The sequence below is a fragment of the Erpetoichthys calabaricus genome, chromosome 7 (assembly GCF_900747795.2).
Source record: "Erpetoichthys calabaricus chromosome 7, fErpCal1.3, whole genome shotgun sequence".
Taxonomy (NCBI): Eukaryota; Metazoa; Chordata; class Cladistia; order Polypteriformes; family Polypteridae; genus Erpetoichthys; species Erpetoichthys calabaricus.
The window spans coordinates 144,853,909-144,876,435 of NC_041400.2; positions in this window are offsets into that span (position 1 = coordinate 144,853,909).

The following is a 22,527-nucleotide window of genomic DNA, read 5'->3' on the forward strand; positions in this document are numbered from 1 at the left end:
GAGAGTCAGGACCTCAGTTTTATGTCTAATGCAAAGGATGGAACCATTTTTACAGTAGTGTCCCCGTCACTGTACTGAGGCATTGGGATGCACATTCAGACCACTAGGTAAGTGCCCACTGCTGGCTTTTCCTAGATGGTCTCCCATTCAAGTACTGGCTGGGCTCAAGCATGCATAACTTCAAGTGGATGACCCCTTCTCCTTTAGGATGTGGTAGAAGGTAAGATCCACAACATGAATGTGCTGACAAATCTGCAGAAATTGTGTGATGCAATCATGTCAACATGGAGAAGAATTTCAAAGGGTTTCAAATTTCAAATGTTTCCAACATCTTGTGGAGTCCATGCCAATTGGGCTTACGCCGAATGTGACGTTTAGTCTGATGGCCAAAAAAGCTTAATTTTTGGTGTCATCAGACCATAGGACCTTCTTGCAGCTGACCTCAAAGTCTCCAGATAAGGTGCAATTAAACTACAATTTCTTGAAACCCCTTGATTACACACAGCCGAACTCCATTGAACTATTTGTGTGACTTTCAAAAACCAACTGGCTGCAACAATGACAGATCATGTCATATTAATGGGGGTGAATACTAATGCAATCAACTGTTTTGTATTTTATATTTGTAATTAATGTAGACCACTTTGCAGAGATCTATTTTCACTTTGACATTTAAGAGTCTTTTTCTCGTAATTTGTATCAAAAAAGCCAAAGAAATCCATTTTAATTCAGTGTAGTTTTTCTTTTGAAGCCAGACATGCCTGCATTAAAGTGAACCTAAGGATACATGTCTGGCTGTTTCGTTGCACCACAAGGAGGAGACCATTTAGGGCTGTGTGGCTTTGGGTTCTCTTCACATGCTCGTTTAAGAGTTAATGGCCAAGTTTAATCTAAAGAGCTTGAAACCAGAGGTAAATTAACCCTTTCTTGGTGTTGACCAACATGCCTCCTCTCAAATAAGTACTTAGTTTTAACCATGAAGTCGATTACGGAAGCTTAGCATTCCTAGATGTTTTTAAGGGATAAGTGCTGTGAGACTTGACACGTGTGTCTCAATTGCTATTTTATGGAGGGTGGAAGTGCCCATGAAACACTGGGATGATGAGCTTGGTTTTATTTTGAAGCCAGTCATGCCTACATTGAAGCGAACCTAAAATTACGTGTCTGGCTGTTTCAATACAACAGCAGGAGGAGACCATTTAGGCCTGTGTGGTTTTGGGCTCTTGTCACATGCTATCATGTTTAAGAGATAATGGATGCGTTTATTATAAAGAGCCTGAACCCAAATGTAAATGAACCCTTTCCTGGTGTTGACAAACATGTCTCCTCTCAATTAAGTGCTTAGTTTTAACCATGAAGTCGATTACGGAAGCTTAGCATTCCTAGATGTTTTTAAGGGATAAGTGCTGTGAGACTTGACACGTGTGTCTCAATTGCTATTTTATGGAGGGTGGAAGTGCCCATGAAACACTGGGATGATGAGCTTGGTTTTATTTTGAAGCCAGTCATGCCTACATTGAAGCGAACCTAAAATTACGTGTCTGGCTGTTTCAATACAACAGCAGGAGGAGACCATTTAGGCCTGTGTGGTTTTGGGCTCTTGTCACATGCTATCATGTTTAAGAGATAATGGATGCGTTTATTATAAAGAGCCTGAACCCAAATGTAAATGAACCCTTTCCTGGTGTTGACAAACATGTCTCCTCTCAATTAAGTGCTTAGTTTGAACCGTGAAGTTGATTACGGAAGCTGAACGTTCCTAGACATTTTTAATAGGCATTTTATGTTAGTTACCCAAACATCTATTTTCTGAACCCCATTATATTGTGACAGGTACTAATAATCCATCCCAGTAGCATCGGCTGCTGCCCAAGAACCAGCCTTGGAGTGAATGTCGATCGACTGCAGGGCACACTCCTTTATTTACATCTGCCCACTTTAAAGTCATTCTGTGCTTAAACAATGACCAGGATTTGAACTGGGGAATCTAGAGATGTATGGTGAACTGCACCTGTTGTTAGGGTGGCATTTCATGTTAGGGTTAACCTCTTTTTTCATAAAGATAACCTGAGATTGTGTCATTCAGGCAGGATGGCACATAAAAGTCATTGCATGTAGCTCTACAAACCTTAGAATATCGTGACAGCTCTCAATATTCCACTAGTAAGAACCAATATTGAAACAACAGTACTCTCATTCTGTATTATGAAATGTTTTGGGATGGTGTTCACTATAAAGTAATGATTATTTGTTGGTTCTCCATGTAAAATGTATTGCAAATCACTGCAGTGAAATTAATGAAAGAAGCAAGGACATCAATGAGCACCATCCAGAAGCTCTGAGCCCACAGACATCTAATCTAAAGCCTCAGCAACATCAGAAACACATAAAAACGGGACGCTAATCCACACTTAGGCAGTTTAATAGCCTTATTGACCCATCACTATGGTGCACTGTGATGAATCAGGTTGTAGGGAGATGGAGGTCCAAAATTGTAACACAGTTTCCATGAATAGAAACAGCATGTCAGAGCTTGCCTTCTGGGGAGCAGTGTTAGAATTTTTATAACTGAGGCACACGATTTTCAATAAAAAGAAATGAAAAACCCGACTGGTGTGTGTTCAGCAGTCAGCTTTATATATCTGTTGCTGCACTTCCCTTGCTAAGGTTATTACATTATGAAGAAGAATCAATGCTTTCAAGTTACAGGATTTTGTACCCCGACAAAAAACAATTTCCCATTGTATTATTATGTTATTTTCACCAATACTGAGCACTTTTACTTAGAATTTGGTAAATTTGCTTCCTTTGTCTCACATCAGTCCTTCATTCGGTTTGCTTGGCCACTAGCTTGAAAACAAAGTGAATTTTCTCTTTATTGGAAAGCTCAGCCCTGGGTTTAATTTTCCATTAGCATGCAGTGGAAGGTCCAGCCATTTCAGTCACCACATCTCAGTTTCTTCTGGTTTATATCATTGTTCTCACAGTTTGTTAAATTTATAAAATGTAAATACAACAACATCTTTGTGTTTTGCAATGTTTATCAATTACCTTTTTATTTTTTATGCATAATTGCACTCTGCAGTAGGAAAAGCAGTTCAAGAAAATGTGTAGATTGATATTTTTTAGTTACATTTCCCATGAGAGTTTGTATCCAAGTGGCTAAGGGATATGACAATAAAACTCATTAATGACTCAGACGAAGGCAATGACCTGCCAGTGTTATATTTTTAGAAGTCTGTAAACACTGTCCTAAAAATTGGTGACGCGTAAGCTGCTTTAGATATCATCCATCCATCCATTAGCTAATATGACATAATATCTAAGAATATGGTCTCCCATCCATAATGCTGCTAGTTCAATTCCCGTTTGCAGTCCAATGTGTGGCCCTGAACAAGTCACTTAATCTGGCTATAAAAAATACACATGTATGAAGTTGTCCTGTGCATTTGCCCTTGTAGACTACCTTATATGGCATTTGCTATTAAAAGAAAATAATGTGTGGAGGAAATTGCTGAAAATAGGGGTGGCCTGGTCAGACCAGTTCATCTTGCTGTCAAAAGAAAACCTCACCAGGAAAAGTGTAACAAAGAAGATAATGATGCCTTAAAGCTTCGATTTTCAAACCTTTTAGTTCAATTTAGACAGTGTGAGGCAAGAACCTAATTCTGAAGGTTTGGCCACATGGGTTGAACCAAATCTGGACTGCATGCAGACTTATCAGATTTCATACCCATTAACAAAAGGCCAAATTAGTGTTACCAATTTTTTAACTTGAATGTCTATATGATTTCCCATGGGCTCACCACCTATGGGAGGGGCCAAGGAGGTCGGGTGCAGTGTGAGTTGGGTGGTGGCCGAAGGCGGGGACCTTGGCGGTCCGATCCTCGGCTACAGAAACTGGCTCTTGGGACATGGAATGTCACCTCTCTGAAGGGGAAGGAGCCTGAGCTAGTGCGCGAAGTTGAGAGGTTCCGGCTAGATATAGTCGGATTCACCTCGACGCACAGCTTGGACTCTGGAACCAATCTCCTTGAGAGGGGCTGGACTCTCTACCACTCTGGAGTTGCCCCCGGTGAGAGGCGCCGAGCAGGTGTGGGTATACTTATTGCCCCCCAACTTGGAGCCTGTACATTGGGGTTTACCCCGGTGGACGAGAGGGTAGCCTCCCTTCGCCTTCGGGTGGGGGGACGGGTCCTAACTGTTGTTTGTGCGTATGCACCGAACAGCAGTTCGGAGTACCCACCCTTTTTGGAGTCCCTGGAGGGGGTGCTAGAGGGCATACCTTCTGGGGACTCCCTCGTTCTGCTGGGAGACTTCAATGCTCACGTGGGCAATGACAGTGAGACCTGGAAGGGCGTGATTGGGAGGAATGGCCCCCCTGATCTGAACCCGAGTGGTGTTTTGTTATTGGACTTCTGTGCTCGTCACGGATTGTCCATAATGAACACCATGTTCAAGCATAGGGGTGTTCATATGTGCACTTGGCACCAGGACACCCTAGGCCTCAGTTCGATGATCGACTTTGTGGTCGTGTCGTCGGACTTGCGGCCACATGTCTTGGACACTCGAGTGAAGAGAGGGGCGGAGCTGTCAACTGATCACCACCTGGTGGTGAGTTGGCTTCGATTGTGGGGGAGGATGCCGGTCAGGCGTGGTAGGCCCAAACGTGTTGTGAGGGTCTGCTGGGAACGTCTGGCAGAGCCCCCTGTCAGAAGTAGCTTCAACTCCCACCTCCGGCAGAACTTCGACCACATCCCGAGGGAGGTGGGGGACATTGAGTCCGAATGGGCCATGTTTCGTGCCTCTATTGTTGAGGCAGCTGACCGGAGCTGTGGCCGTAAGGTGGTCGGTGCCTGTCGTGGCGGCAATCCCCGAACCCGCTGGTGGACACCGGCGGTGAAGGATGCCGTCAAGCTGAAGAAGGAGTCCTACAGGACCCTTTTGTCCTGTGGGACCCCGGAGGCAGCTGATAGGTACCGGCAGGCCAAGCGGAATGCGGCTTTGGTGGTTGCTGAGACAAAAACTCGGGCGTGGGAGGAGTTTGGGGAGGCCATGGAGAATGACTTTCGGACGGCTTCGAGGAGATTCTGGTCCACCATCCGGCGTCTCAGGAAGGGGAAGCAGTGCAGTGTCAACACTGTATATGGTGGGGATGGTGCGCTGCTGACCTCGACTCAGGACGTTGTGGGTCGGTGGGGGGAATACTTCGAAGACCTCCTCAATCCCATTAACATGCCTTCCAATGAGGAAGCAGAGCCTGGGGACTCAGAGGTGGGCTCCCCCATCTCTGGGACTGAGGTCACCGAGGTGGTCAAAAAACTCCTTGGTGGCAGGGCCCCGGGGGTGGATGAGATACGCCCGGAGTTCCTCAAGGCTCTGGATGTTGTAGGACTGTCTTGGCTGACACGCCTCTGCAACATCGCATGGACATCAGGGACAGTGCCTCTGGATTGGCAGACCGGGGTGGTGGTCCCCCTCTTTAAGAAGGGGGATCGGAGGGTGTGTTCCAACTACAGAGGGATCACACTCCTCAGCCTCCCTGGAAAAGTCTATTCAGGGGTCCTGGAGAGGAGGGTCCGTCGGATAGTCGAGCCTCGGATTCAGGAGGAACAGTGTGGTTTTCGTCCTGGTCGCGGAACAGTGGACCAGATCTATACCCTTAGCAGGGTCCTGGAGGGTGCATGGGAGTTTGCCCAACCAGTCTACATGTGTTTTGTGGACTTAGAAAAGGCATTCGACCGTGTCCCTCGGGGAATCCTGTGGGGGGTACTCCGAGAGTATGGGGTACCGGCCCCCCTGATAAGGGCTGTTCAGTCCCTGTACGATCGGTGCCAGAGCTTGGTCCGCATTGCCGGCAGTAAGTCGAACCCGTTTCCAGTGAGAGTTGGACTCCGCCAGGGCTGCCCTTTGTCTCCGATTCTGTTCATAACTTTTATGGACAGAATTTCTAGGCGCAGCCAGGGTGTTGAGGGGGTCCGGTTTGGTGGGCTCAGGATTGGGTCACTGCTTTTTGCAGATGATGTTGTCCTGTTTGCTTCATCAGGCCGTGATCTTCAGCTCTCTCTGGATCGGTTCGCAGCCGAGTGTGAAGCGGCTGGGATGAGAATCAGCACCTCCAAATCCGAGACCATGGTCCTCAGCCGGAAAAGGGTGGAGTGCCCTCTCAGGGTTGGTAGCGAGATCCTGCCCCAAGTGGAGGAGTTCAAGTATCTCGGGGTCTTGTTCACGAGTGAGGGAAGAATGGAGCGTGAGATCGACAGGCGGATCGGTGCGGCATCCACAGTAATGCGGGCATTGCATCGGTCTGTCATGGTGAAAAAGGAGCTGAGCCGCAAGGCGAAGCTCTCAATTTACCAGTCGATCTATGTTCCTACCCTCACCTATGGTCATGAGCTATGGGTAGTGACCGAAAGAACGAGATCGCGAATACAAGCGGCTGAAATGAGTTTCCTCCGCAGGGTGTCTGGGCTTTCCCTTAAAGATAGGGTGAGAAGCTCAGTCATCCGGGAGGGGCTCAGAGTAGAGCTCCTCCGCATCGAGAGGAGTCAGATGAGGTGGCTCGGGCATCTGATCAGGATGCCTCCTGGACGCCTCCCTGGTGAGGTGTTCCGGGCACGTCCAACCGGGAGGAGGCCCCGGGGAAGACCCAGGACACGCTGGAGGGACTATGTCTCTCGACTGGCCTGGGAACGCCTTGGGATTCTCCCGGAAGAGCTAGAAGAAGTGGCCGGGGAGAAGGAAGTCTGGGCATCTCTGCTCAAGCTGCTGCCCCCGCGACCCGACCTCGGATAAGCGGGAGACAATGGATGGATGGATGTCTATATGATGTTATGGAAAAACTGGCCACATGGGGAGGATGTGCAGGCTCCTCACAGACAGTAATCGGACTTGGATTCTGACCATGTCTCCTGGAGTGAAAGACAGATGCACCATCCACTGCGCCACCAAAGCGTCTGTTGGGCATAAGACTAATAATAGAAACAAAATAAGGTAGCAGAGTGCTTTGAATTCCAGTTTTAATCCTGTACCTGGACATTGTTCATGTACAGTTTGCTCATTCTCCATCTCTCTGATTGGGTTTTCCTATCACAGCTCCAAAGATGTGCTAAGTAAAATGAACGGCAATTCCAAAATGACACCATTAGAGTGTGTGTACAGTAGGTCCTGTGATGGATTGGTGTCTTTTCCACAGTGGGTTCCTGCCTTGTGTTCAGGCTGCTAGTACAGGCTTCAGATGATTGTCAGAATTAATTGGATTAAGTGAGTTTGAGAATGTTAGGTTAGGTAAAATGATTCAGGGTTTGTATTACTCTCTCCAGTGTGCAACCTAAGAAGAAAACACATTGTTGAAGGTGTTAATGTTAAATGAGGAATCAGTGAAAGAAGATGATTTAAGTTTATTAATGACACATCTCCATTTTAGGATGGACTGCCAAGGGTGTTGAAAAGTGTCAATGACTTTGACATGTGGCCTGTTTCTATTGTGTTTACTTCAGTCCGTAGGGAGTTCCATCTGCAGCCTCAAAAGACCTTATTTTCCCAGGACAGGCTGCCTGTTATAGTAGCATATCACCTGTTAGCCTATCATCTTTACACATATGGGTATGCAGGTTCAAAGACCCGCATGGCTGTGCGTCTGGCAGTGTTTTGAAAGGAAAATATGACAAAACAAGTGTGGGATTTCTTCTTTTGGAGGAGCAGTAATCAGTGCTCTGTTTTATATGATTCACAGACGTGACCAAGCTTAAACTGATAGAAATCTAAAACCTTAACTCACTCTGACTACTTTAGGTAGCAACATAGAGAATTTGTGGCACTTACTTAAATGGCACATTTTTAAAACTATGCTGGTTAGCCAAAGAAGAAATGAAACTGAGAAAAGGGAACTTGCTAAAGAAAAGGAGAAAATGCAGCATCAGCAGGTTCATACCTGTATTGTGTTAAAAAAAAACCAAAAGAACTTCCTTTCAATTTTCTTAACTTGTTTTTCCAAGTTGGAATTAAAGGGAGGTGAAAACAACTCTTGAATTCAGAAAAATAAAATGAGCACACGTGGATTTTTCCTGTATGCACAGTGCTGTTTTAAAACTAAACATCATGGCAAACAATGTTTTCTTACTTATTTTATTTTTATTATAGTGTCTTTCATAGCCAACATTATTTCAAATCACTTCACAAAGTAATTAACATTATATAACAAGAGTGTGCATTATTTCATACATTGTTAGGGGTAAGTATGTTGCAGTATCTAAAACATTTATTAGATATTTCAAACTATTTGGGATTATAGCGAATGTCGTGGTCATGAATATATTGGCACTGTTTCCTAACGGCTCCAGGGATGCAAATTCAATTTCCAGCCAGGTCACAGTTTGTACTGAGTTTGCACGTTTTTCTGCTGTCCACAAGGGTATTCTCTGGTTCGCACTCACATCTTGAAGTCAATCAGTTCATTAATACAGAAGACATGACAGACATGTCAGGTTAATGGGCAAATCTATATTGCTCATATTTGTGTGAGTTTGTGCCTTGTGACAGACTGACTATTTTCTACAGCGTTGGTTCCCACCTTGCACAGGATGTGGTCTGAAAGTATGAGGTTTCTGTCTGCATCCATTGTATAGGATTTCAGTCAGCCAGCCCAAGAAATTGTGATTTTATTTTTTCTTTTGAATAAGAAATGAAAAGCCATGTTCCACTAGAAGAAACCGCATAGTTTCTGATATCAAGCCAATCATTTTTGCATCAAAGATCGACACAAAAACTGAAATGATATTTTGCTTGACTATTTTCTTAGACAGATAGACCAAAAAAGTCAAAACAACTTTGCAGAGAAACTAACTTTGTCTTGCTAAAAAAGGTATTTGCATTTACAGGGTTCAGACAGTGTCTAACCATTGATGGTCTCCAAGCAACATGTGTGAAGATGAGTGGCATCAAAGAATCAAAACTCAAAATGGAGGAGCTAATGATCTCATTATTGAGTGATGCCAAAATGTTACAAAATAATGAATGAATAATACAAACACATTTATGAAGATCAAAACTTTATGATTCCTGATTACAGTATATTGCGACAGACATTCATTATTTAAGTGGCAAATGGTTACTGTGGATGAACCTTCATGATAGCATAATCTGTTTCATACCTTTAGGTAAACAGAGATGGTTCACTTTTTCATGATAGATAGATAGATAGATAGATAGATAGATAGATAGATAGATAGATAGATAGATAGATAGATAGATAGATAGATAGATAGATAGATAGATAGATAGATAGATAGATAGATGCAAATCACATTAATTTGTTTCATTGCTCAAAAGTGAAAACAATGGTGTGAATAGGCACCTATAAATTTGCACATGCAGTCAATTTGCTAATTAGTGCCTTTACCAAAGGTGCAAAAAGTGAACTAGTGCTTTTATTAAAAGTCCAACAGAAAACAGTGTTTCATGGTGCAGTGCTTCAATCTGAACTAAATAAATAATCCATTGTGCCCAAGAGGACCGGAGGAGGGCTTACGCCTCCTCCAGACCATGAGGGGGTGACCGCCCTGGTGGCTTTGGGGACCACGGGAACAGAGCTTAGAAGCTCAACCCTATAAGGACCCGTGGTCACCACCAGGGGGTGCCCCAATGCCTGTGGCACCCTGGCCCTTAGCACTTCTGCCACACTCAGAAGTGTTGGAGGGAAGAAGACCAGGGACACCCGGAGTGCTTCCGGGTGCGCAGCTGGTACTTCCGCCACACCAGGAAGGGTCGGCGGAAGCTAATCGGGAGGCACCTTGAGCACGTCCGGGTGAGCTTAAAAGGGGCCATCTCACTCCACTCGATGGCTGGAGTCGGGATCGGAGAAAGACAGAGCTCGGAGGAGAGGAGTGCAGGCGGACCTAAAGGAAAAGGCATTGAGGAAAGAGGCCTGGACTTTGGGGTGAAGTGGGTTGTGTGTGTCATCTTTGTATATAGTCAGTGTAAATAAACGTGTTGTGGTGCTTTAAATGATGTCTGCCTGTCTGTGTCTGGGCTGTTCCCCACACCATAAAAACAACAGTGAAGGTGAAGGTTAAAAACAGTCGTAATAAATAATCCACTAAAAACAACAAGGTTAAAATCCAGAGGCCATTCATAGAGAACATAATCCCCAGTGCTTCTCTCATAACCTGGCATCTCCTCCCCTTATCCTACTCAGACCTCTCAGAAGGAGGAGACGCCTGTCAACAGGTGCAGTCAACTAACATTTTCTCGCTCGTGTCACCATCTCCATGCCTACCTCATCCGTGGGGTGCCGTACTGAGCCACACATGTCCCCTGCCACCAGTCCCTCGGCATCTCTGGGTGACACCGTATTTCAGGCCACTGCTACTCCCAGGAAAGTGCTCAGTAGGAGCACTCCTTCCACTGCCACCAGGTCCTGCAGCCCCGAGATGCACATCTGACCGGCTGCCACTCACACCTTTCAGCACAGGCTCTCTCTCTCTCTCTCTCTCTCTCTCTCTCTCTCTCCCTCATCTCTCCCTTCTTCTCTCCTTTTATCCTTCCAACCTTCGTCTTTCTCTTTCCCTTTTTGGCTAATATATTTTCTTCCTTTCCCCCTCATTCTGCGCAGGCTCCTTTTTAGCTATCCTCTCTAATTGGGTGCAAGTGTGACAAGCCACTACCTACAAGGCACAATTGAGATACTGGACCAATCTGCCACACATGTGTGTGATGCAATCGGCCAAGTACCCCAATTTACCACAGAGTAAGGCACGCCAGAGCATACCTATACTCGATTGGAGCTTCGCACATGATTATTTATTTAAAATTTGCTTGACGCCATGGACCAATATCATAAAAGGATAATAGAAGACATGTTAAAATATACAATTCTAAAAGCTGTCCACACTTAAGAACATATGGGTTTTGCAAATTGTCCATCAATAACATTTGTCTTATTGATCAATTTCATAACTGTGGTTTGAAATTTTGGTTGCGCCTCTTTTTAATACTGAGTTGAGGAGTTATACTTCTCCTAACAGACAAAAGGATCTGAAACAGCTGTGCAGTCAAAGCACATTGTCCCTTACACTAATAGTCTTGATTCCTGTTTGTTGATAGATATTAAAGTCCCTTTGTGGATGGCAGAATCATTATTTTCCTCAGCATAACTTTCTAACCCACAAATGGTTCCTTATACCAGGTTAGGAATATAAAAGTCATCCGTGCAAAGTGACACCAGTAATTCTGCAGGATCCTGAGGTACATCAGTACAAAGGCTAATGGGCGAATCTGTATTGCTCATATAGAAGTAGACTGCTATGTTACTGAAATGTGTGTATATATATATATATATATATATCCATATTACTAACCGAGAATGCTAAACCGGATGATGGACGCAGGCACATCCGGCAATGGGCCGTAGCTGCAAAAAGACATACCGCGCAGGCGCAAAAAGAGTCCGCGAGAGTCGGCTGAGGAGCCGAGAAAGGCGGACAAAAGAGGGCGAGAGAGGCGGATGAGGGGCCGCGAGAGGCGGACAAGACCACAGAAAAAAGGAGTGAGCACAGGAAAAATGGAGAAATGAGGAAACGCAGGCAAAGCACAAAACACATTGCACACGAGACTAGACCCAAAAAAAAAAAAAAAAAAAAAAAAAAAAGAGGCTCGCGCACAACGGCAAGGCACCCCCCCCCCCCTACAGGCACCGGACGGGACACACACCAAGAGGGGGATTCAACAAGCCCATGGAACACAAAAAAAAGAACACAAAACCACACCACAGACCCTACAAGCAAGGGACGGGACACACACAAAGAGGGGGATTCAACAAGACACAGGAACACAAAAAGAAAGAAGACGCTCGCGCGACAACAATCCTCAACCCCTCCCACCCCCCCCCCCCCCCCCACACACACACACACACATCCATAAGAAGTGACACCCAAAGCCACATATTCTAAAGTGAACATCAACACCTTCACACTAGACAGCATAGGTGTCAGCATTGGTGGATCTCCTTACAATAAAGCACTATTAACCGTTCAACTGCAGAAAAGGAAACATATTAACAGTGACTGCGATCCTCCTTAGTACTTATCCATATTTCGCATGCTGAGAAAGAAACAAGTCATGAATACACGGTCACGGGTACAAAACGAAACGGAAAGGATAACAGGAACAAACACACGAACACGAAAGAAACAACAAAATAGACGGCTATGCAGCATAGGTGGATCTCATTACAATAAGGCACTATTAACCGTTCAACCGCAGAAAAGGCTCCATATTAACAGTGAGTGCAATACTCCTTATTACTTATCCATATTTCTAAAAGAAAAAATGACTCGACTCCAAAAACGCAAAGCTCAACTAAAGCTTCTAACTAACGATGTACCTAAAAGTAAAAACTTTATGAACTGCATTAGATCCTACAATAGTTCATTTAATATGCACAAATCTACATCCTAGATCCACATGACGCAAACTATCAATCAAAGTGCTGCATCGCAACAGGCACGGATTCAAAACGAAACACCTCCCGTCTCAGACATACGTTAATGGCAGCGAAGGCTACAACGGGCTTCTCACACAGCACAGGCAAATCGATTACAGCTCCAAAACAACACGTCCCAAATACTACACATGCAACAACGCGCCTCTCAAACGGCACAAGCAAAACATACACCAGGAAAATTCATTCGGATTAATGAATGTCATTTGCAATCATTGTCATTCAGTTCACTTCCCTGAAGAAACAACTGGCAATACAAGTTATACATTTACACGTTGTTGTCAAAAGGGTCAAATTAGACTGCCTTCTTTACATTCATATACTGAATATCTACAGAAGCTTATAACTGACGATGTACCTGAAAGTGAAATCTTTATCAACTACATTAGATCCTACAAATCGGAATCCACTATGAACATTAACGGTGGCACTGCACGTGACATCCGTCTTCAAAAAATGTTGTTTATTGATGAATGTTCAATGGCATGAACAAACGTTTATGAATAATAATATTCGATTTGGAGGAAAGGTACTTTTATGAGGAGGAGATTTTAGACAGTGATTAGCTATTCTTCCAGATGCCATGCACTCAGCTATTGTTCAGTGCACCTTAAAATACGCAGACAATTGGCATTGCTTTCAAAAGATACAGTTAGTAAAAAAGATACGATGTCCAGAACCAGATCATAACAATTGCTTATTACAACTGAGAGATGGTACACTCACCAATACAGATGGACTTCAGCCACATATTATTACAATTCCTCAAGCCTTTATCTGCGATGACTTAGTTACAGAGAGATTTGGAACAGCAATCTCATTAGATCAAATGCCCCTTTTAACACAACGCACTATATTATGTCCAAAAAATATTAATGTGGAAAACATAAATACCCAAGTCATTCCATTACTTCCTGGGAAGACACAACTCTTTCTAAGCTCTGACAAACTTGACTCTGATCACAACAATAACCATCTTAAATGACCTTACAAGTTCTGAGCTGGAATTACCTTTTACACTTAAACGGCGTGTACAAAGAAATTTTCAAATAAACCTTTACACTGTGCCACACACTTTATTGTTTGCTTTCTATTTGCATCATCTACACCGTCACACTATTCTATATCTCATTCATACATCACGCTCTTTCTCATTCCCAACACCAGGGGTTGGCGAGCGAAGCGAGCAGGGGGCGGAGCCCCCTAGTATATATATATATATATAGTGAATAAAGGCACTATATAAGCGTCCGACCCGGCACAGATTCACACTGAGGCACGTATAAAGTGAACACAAATCTTTTTATTCTCTCTTCAGCAGTGGGGCATGTCTTCCACATGTCCCAGAGGCCGAACACAGTCCCACAAGCACTTAACACAACACAAATAAATCTTTTTCTTCACCTGTGGGGCACGTCTTCCCCATGAACCCCACAGGTATATCACAGTCCCAAAGTACCTCTTTCTCAAGACAGCAATCCTTCCGTTGGCACCACCACTCCTCTCAGGCACCTCGTCCTCTTCCTCCCGATTCTGGCCCTGAGTAGATGGTTGCTGGCTTCTTTTATGGCCCTCCCGGGAGTGCTCTTGGTGCTTGCTCACCTGTTCCCAATTGCATTCCCGTGTGGGGCCCATGATTAGACCAGCTGAGCTTAACTATCTCTGCCTCGCCCCCTGGCGGCCATCCCAGGTCCCCACAGGGTTGGGAAGAACTCCATCTTCCATGAAACCCTGTGGGAAACTGAGGCATCATCAACCAGGGAGGATGCCACCAAGCGTCCCGGGGGAGGTATTGAGGAGTTCATGGCTGCTCCGAACACAGGGTCACGGGGGTCTGCTGGAGCCAATCCCAGCCAACACAGGGCACAAGGCAGGGAACCTATCCTGGGCAGGGTGCCAACCCACCGCAGTATCACAGACCTTCTCTTCCATATATATATATATATATATATATATATATATATATATATATATATATATATATATATATATATATATATATATATATATAGTGAGAATTGCCCGGATACCACCAGTCGGAAACCACATCTTTATAAATTGCACACGTTTATTAAACATTAATAAATACAGTCCCAACACTACACACAGTGCACTCAGCAATAATCACCCCAATAAATCTGTTTCTCAGTCCTTTTCTGCCTCTACTCTCCTCCTGGGAGCTTTGTCCAACTCCCACTCCCACTCCCAGCTCTGGCTCCCTGACTGTTAGGAGGCGGTTCCTTTTATTCCTGCCTGGATGTGCTACAGGTGGCTGAATACGATCTTCCGGCCACACTTCTTGGTGTGGCGGAAGTGTTGCCCTTTGCCCCGGAAGTGGCGGAAGTGACGTTCCCCAGGTCCCATGAGGCTTAAAACGCCCCCTGGCATTGGCCACGGTTCCCAACAGGTCAAAACCTCTTTGTCCCTTTCCGGTGGTCCTCTTTTTATCCAGGGTGGCTGCCCCCTTGTTTGCCCCGGAAACTGTTACTGTCCCTTTCCGGTCCGTCCAGGCATCCCGGCCAGGTAATGACCCCAGTCATCTGTGACAATATATATATATTTATTATATATGTATATTATGTCTATACAGGTATATATATATTTATTTTGATTATATTTGATTATATTATATATTTTGAGTATTTTCATTGAACATCAATTTTCAGGACTAGTTGGGCTCCATTTGTTGTGAGTTGATTTCATTTTTTTTTTTTTACAAAACATTGCTCATGTTTAATGAACATTTCTATCCATTATAGGTTTTGAGGCAGGGTGAGTTCAAATCTGGCTTCAGCTTTTGAATTTGGTAATTATTTATAATTGTATAAATTATTTCTTATTTCTTATGGCATTTTCTCATGAATAAGGGCTCCACTGTTTCGCTAGTCATGCTGCGAAGAAGGCAGCTTCCAGTTTCCATTGGAAGTGGTCTCGGAGGTAATGATATCTGGTTTTTTAGCAGAACAGTGTTAATAGGTCACCTCTGGTGTCTATTACTCATCCAAGATTATGGATGATAACAACCTTTGTTAAGAATTCTTTTCAAAAAAGCTTTTCTGATTGTTGATCTTTAGGCTCTGAATCTTCAACTGTTTTTGTCTTGTGTTTTGGTATTGAGAACAGTATAAATGACTTCCCAAGGTATAACCCTAGGTTTTTACTATGTCTCTTCTTCTGGTCCTTACCTCCTCAGTTCTAGTTTTCTACTCTTAGCACAACGCCAGATAGCCTTTTCTTCCAGATCACTATTGAAGAGAAGTAGTTGTACTGATGTCATTAATTCCAGAAAATTCAATGAATAGCTAGTTAGTGATTTTCAAACTTTAACAATGAGGGTAGTCCATGAAGAATGTCAGTGACTTCAGTGTTGCCATGAGTCATTAGTATAAATGGAGCTGAGAAGCATAGTGATTACTATTAGGCTCCAGTAAATGAAGGTCAGGCAACAGATAGATGATTGTTTACCTTGATATACCATCCATTAATCACAGAATGAGACAGAGGTCTACCTACTTCAGTTTGATATGCAGGATATGAGGTTTTAATACAGTTCATGTATTTCCGGATGAGAAGCAATAGAGAAGTATCCCAGAAAGAGACTCTAGACACTATGCAGGTGCTGTTGCTATATACTGTATTATTGATAAATTTAACCCTAACCCAAAGAGGTTTGGGAAGATAGGAAGGAACACATGTGTTGTGGGGAAAGCAAAAACAAACTTTTCTCTCATTGATAAACTATGGATATCAAAGCTCTATACACCGGCATTTAAGTTGTGTTGATGTAAAATCTAAAACCAAAATAAATTATGTCAGACTACCTTGTAACTAATAATTTTTAAGTTAAAAAGATATTATTTTAAGGAAAAATAATTAATATAAAACATTGTGCATGCTGTTAAATATTTTGTGGAAGCACTTTTTGCTTTGATTGTAACCATAAACCAAGCCATGCAGTAGGGTTATAATAGTGTATATAGTCTTAAGTCACACTCATGCTGAAAACCCTACTAGGTATGTCTGATGGTATCAGCATGAAACATTGCCTTTTACATCCTTTTAAATTTGCCCTTGCTGTGTGTTACCTGCTTCTTTCAAGACTGTTGCACTTCTCTATATTTACGCATTTAACCTGTACAGAAGAATTTGTGCTTGATTTTAATTGTTCTTTTTTATTTCTATTGTAAATCAAGGCCTGTTATTTGCACACTGTCTTCTCACAGAATGGCATATAAGAAGTGACAGCAGAGATAGACTCATACAGTGAATGACTGTTAATGAACACTTCCCACTTTAAGCAAGAGAAGCTGCCCTGTAGGCCCTCTGCTACCTCCTGAGACCACTTCTGGACTCACATTGCTGGCAATTTCTTTTGTTTTTCCTTTCATGTTGGCAGCAGCTGCACAGCACAGTTATGAGGTGTTATAACATGTGCCTTCTATGAAATCGATTGGCTCCTCTAATATTCCTGTAGCTCAGGTCCATCACTCTGAACCTTTTGTTTTAGATGACACACATAAGTCTCGTGTGTGTGCAGGAAAAAAATAAGTGATGAATAGGAGTTAAATTTCCCATATATAAGGAGATGGGTTTCTCAATACTTAGATAGATTGACTATACTACAGTAGTATGTATGTTCATTACTTTATTGCTATATTTCACAAAAACAACAGCTATTTATTGCACTTGCCTGAAGTAAAGCAAACATACTAAACATGGCATCAGAGAATGCCTATGAATTGCATGTTGATTGGGACATGTAAGTAAAGAATTTCACTGTACTCTGTACATGTGATAATAAAGAACCTTAAATTGTATAAAATAGCAACATAATGTATTTGATAATACAAAAATGCCACAGAAATTGTTCAAAATTACTGAATAAATAAAAGACATAATTTAAAGGTTTAATACTGATTTCAGTGTTAACGGGGTAACATTTTGAATTGAAGATCCACAACACACCCTCATTCGCTGGTCAGGAGTCCTGCCTTCAATTCAAAAAGTCAATCCCATGTAGCTCTACTTTCCCATTTATCATGTGTGATGATGTTTCCATAAATCCTGTTTAACAAAATTTTTTGCAAAAAAGCATGTGTTTTGCCAGTTTAGAAAATACAACTGGATAGCTGACATGTGGATTTTACAACATGGATGTTTTTTGCTGTTGTACAGCATTGGTCACTATTGGCATGTATTATACACTTTTTTCTCTCCATTCTGCATACAAACATGAGAATAATTTTCTTGGCCTTCACGAGAAACTGTATTCAATATATAACATATAAAATGCATCATTAGTATTATTATATAAAAAGAAATATCATTTTTTGCTGACATATTTCTTTAAATTCCCAATTATGAATATGTTTTTAAATTTGAAAATTAAAAATGAATATTAGATAAAGAATAATTGGGGCATGTAATTGTTCACATTCCCTGATCCAACCTGTGTGGAGCATGGATGTTCTCCTCTTGCCTGTGTGGGTTTCCTCTGGGTGCTCTGATTTCCACCCACTGTACAAAGACATGCAGGTTAGGTGGATTGGCAATGCTAAATTGGCCCTAGTATGTGTGTGTGTGTTCACCCTGTGAGAGACTGGCACCCTATCCGGGGTTTGTTCCTGCCTTGCCCACTATGTTAGTTGGGATAGATTCCAGCATCCAGACTGTAACCCAGGTCTGGATTAAGCAGGTTGGAAAATAACATGTCATGTAATTCTCCAGTCATTGGTTCTGCAATTAAATGGAGTATTTAAAGCACTGTCTGATTTACTGACACAGGTATGTGCATTGGAATAAAACCTTGACTTGAACAAGTAGCAAAAAAGCAGCCTCTCCATGCAGCATTGAGTGCAAACCAGATACCTCAGGTCTAAGAGCTAACTGGGAGTAAAATGCAGAGGCAGGGGTTGATGAACAGTACTAATGCCTTTTTCACACTCTTCCACAGACCACCAGAAGGAGAAAACAGTTAAGACTCCACCCAATTCCACACCCTCCTGCAAACCTCATTTCCTCCTGAGATCCCACCCCTTCCTGTCCTCCACCTATAAAAACACAAGCATTCATTCTGTTAGTCAGTCAATCTTGACTCAGTCTTTTGTGATCACTTGTTTTATTCCTTAAACTTGCTGCTGGATTATACGCGGTGGATTCCCCAACTCTCCACGATTGTTCCTTTGTTTGTTTGTTCACATCAGCTACAAAGTTAAACATAAAATGCAATTTAAAATTTTAACCTTTTATATCATTGTTTTTCACTGTATTACAATGTTCAGGGTGTTCCACTATAGAGTTCATAAATTTACTGAGAAAGCTGTACAGTGTGTATATATGGAGGTTAGTCACTTCTAGAGTACCCAATGTCTTACTATTTTTTTGCTTTAAATGGACTTTGTCCAAGGAATAGGGATATGTGTTACTCATTTATTTGACAGACAGACCCATGATGGTGATATATCTAGATCCAGAATTTATGCTCTCCACTGTTCCCCACATGGCACCATTAATACACCACTTATGACTGGATGTTAAAAGACTGTTCATCCAAACATAAACAGTTTGACAAAGGTACTATTCAGTCTATGAAGCTTGTTTATTTAGCTAATCACTACAGTAAGTAATTTTAATAGTCTTTGTAAAACACAAATAAACATTTCATCCATCCATCCATCCATCCATCCATCCATCCATCCATCCATCCATCCATCCATCCATCCATCCATCTTCCAAACCTTCTTATCCAGAGCTGGGTTGCAGGAAAGCTGGAGCTCATGAATAAAAATGATAAAGTATGGCATTGCTTACTGGTTTCTATCAGCACCGCAAAAGTAACTTTGCACCAGCAATATTTGTATTTCTTTTACTCAGATATGTGGCTAAAGTGTACACTGTGCCAAGCCTGAAAAACTCTAAACATAGTTTCCATTTTAAAGAAATGAAAAAAAGACACTTAAGTAATATTAAAAAGGAACTAAGCTTCAATCGACGGTGTGCATTGCTGAAAGGTTTGCCAAAGCTTCCAAACTGCATTCCGGCAGAAACTATTGTGACCCCTCATTATAATTTAAAACGCTCAGGGGAATTTTACTTGTTAGTTTCAAGCTTTATTTAGGAAACAATTTGCTCTTTGCATGGTTTAAATTGCCTGGGATCAAATGTTAAAATATTTGCAAGCTGCCTGTTCCAACTTTAACCAGTATAAACTAAGCAGAAAGTTGACAGAATGAAGTTTTAATATTCTATAAATATTTTATTGCTTCCAGTGGCCATTAAGTGTTAGCCGCCTTTACTGTTTTGGAATAGCACCATTGACCACCTTTCAGTCGTATACATAGAAATGGCTAATTAGCTGTGCTGTCAAACAGGTCAAACAGGCCAAAGAAGTGCCCCCTATGGTTGATATGGCCAACTTTTAAAAGCATTTCTTCTTTGGCCGACTTTTAAAAGCATTTCTTCTTTGGTAGTATCCAGCTGCTCAAACTGTTAAAGCCTTAAATGACCGCATTCCTTTTACAGACTATTAGTTTGCTTATATACATGTGTTTATGAGGCATAAAAAATATGAAAATATCAAGCTCGATGCAATTTCAGCTTAGACCAATTTCTTTTTTTTTTCAAATCCATTAAAATGAACCTTTTTATGCATTTTGCTTATTTATTAGTTTTCAGCTTAACTCTAGGGCTTGGTTAAATATGGGTATATAACATTTTACTTAACATAAAGCAACATCTTTGTCCATTTACACACATAAAAGATGTGATTCACACTCTGCCTCACACATAACATTCTTAAAATCTTTTTTATGAACAAACATATTAGCTTTTTGACAGGTGATGTGAGATTTTCTTATTTTATATTTTTTCAGGTGTTTTATGATTGTTGTTATATTTCTTATTATTATGATAATAGGGTCACTGCAACAACATTTTGTATTCTGTTTTTGAATGGTGGCTGCCAATGTGAGACCACAGTGCATTGCCACAGCTATTTTCTTTTCCCCAGTCCATGTCTATTGCCAGTTATGTGTGCTCTGCTTCAGCAAGAGACACTGAAACATTTCAGTGAAAAGGTTGAGGAGATGAAATGTGATCAGAACTTCAAGCAGGAGTAATTCCCAAAAAATCCAAACTGATCTGTTCCAAGCCAAGAACGTTAATCAAAAATCAAAGACCGTAATGCCAATAAAATTTTTGTTAACTGGAAAATGTTCTATTTCAAAGACCTAACACTGTTATAATCCAAACTCGTGCAAGTTGGGAATTTAGTTGCTGACCCTTATAAGGTCATGCCAATGACATTACACTTCTCACATTCCTTGGTGGTAATGGGATTGATTGCCATAACAACAGCTGATGCGACTGCTACAAAATGGCAGCACCCATAAATAAACCAAATGGCACTGTGAATAACATTCAAAATTTTCAAGTGTCTCAGAACAACAGCTAGAGAAAAATAAATCTCAAGAATCAGATTCCTTAAAAAAAATCTTCAGGTTAGACATATAGAAGTCACCACTAGTCCTCAGAAAAGGCACAAGATATGTAATGTAAAGTGCTGTGACAATGTGTGTCGTTCCACTTATAAAATATGGCCCTTCATATACTTTAGTGTTCTAGCTTTGACCTACTTTTGCTATCAGATCTTTCTGTTTTTAGTGTTAGGACTATCTGCTCCGTTTCCTGACTCGGCTTCTGGTTCATATATTGTGATGTGAAGATCGATTTTGTACTGCCAGTGAACTGCACAGTGAGTAAGTGAATTAATGCATGGGACCAGGAAATGAGATGTAGCTACAGAACACAGACTAGTCAAAACGTAAAGTTAATCTTAAACAGAAAGACCCTAAACCAGAGTGCAAACCAAAAATAATTGACAAAAGGAGAAGCAAGAATTCAAGATCAGGAATAAACCACAGATACACGTGCGCAAAGTGTTTGTTTGTTTTGTTATCCAAATCACGGATCGACTGACGTGAAGAGCCGATATTTAACCTGTCACTGAGATGACATTTGTAATTGCAACAAACGTAATCACAACCCCCAGCACCTTGGAATGGCATTAGTGGAACAGAGTACACAAGGTGGTGGTGTCCATGGAAAACAGGATGGCATCATAGAATATGATGATAAATGATAATAATAAATTACAGTAATCCCTCCTCCATCGCGGGGGTTGCGTTCCAGAGCCACCTGCGAAATAAGAAAATCCGCGAAGTAGAAACCATATGTTTATATGGTTATTTTTATATTGTCATGCTTGGGTCACAGATTTGCGCAGAAACACAGGAGGTTGTAGAGAGACAGGAACGTTATTCAAACACTGCAAACAAACATTTGTCTCTTTTTCAAAAGTTTAAACTGTGCTCCATGACAAGACAGAGATGACAGTTCTGTCTCACAATTAAAAGAATGCAAACATATCTTCCTCTTCAAAGGAGTGCGCGTCAGGAGCACAGGCTGTCAGAAACAGAGAGGAAAGCAAACAAATCAATAGGGCTGTTTGGCTTTTAAGTATGCGAAGCACCGCCGGTACAAAGCTGTTGAAGGCGGCAGCTCACACCCCCTCCGTCAGGAGCAGGGTGAGAGAGAGAGAGAGAGACAGAGAAAAACAAAACAGTGAAAAATCAATACGTGCCCTTTGAGCTTTTAAGTATGTGAAGCACCGTGCAGCATGTCGCTTCACGAAGCAGCTGCACACAGAAGGTAGCAATGTGAAGATAATCTTTCAGCATTTTTAGACGAGTGTCCGTATCGTCTAGGTGTGCGAACAGCCCCCCTGCTCACACCCCCTACGTCAGGATCAGAGAAAGCCAGTGCAAGAGAGACAGAGAAAAGTAAGTTGGGTAGCTTCTCAGCCATCTGCCAATAGCGTCCCTTGTATGAAATCAACTGGGCAAACCAACTGAGGAAGCATGTACCAGAAATTAAAAGACCCATTGTCCTCAGAAATCCGCGAACCAGCAAAAAATCCGCGATATATATTTAAATATGCTTACATATAAAATCCGCATTAGAGTGAAGCC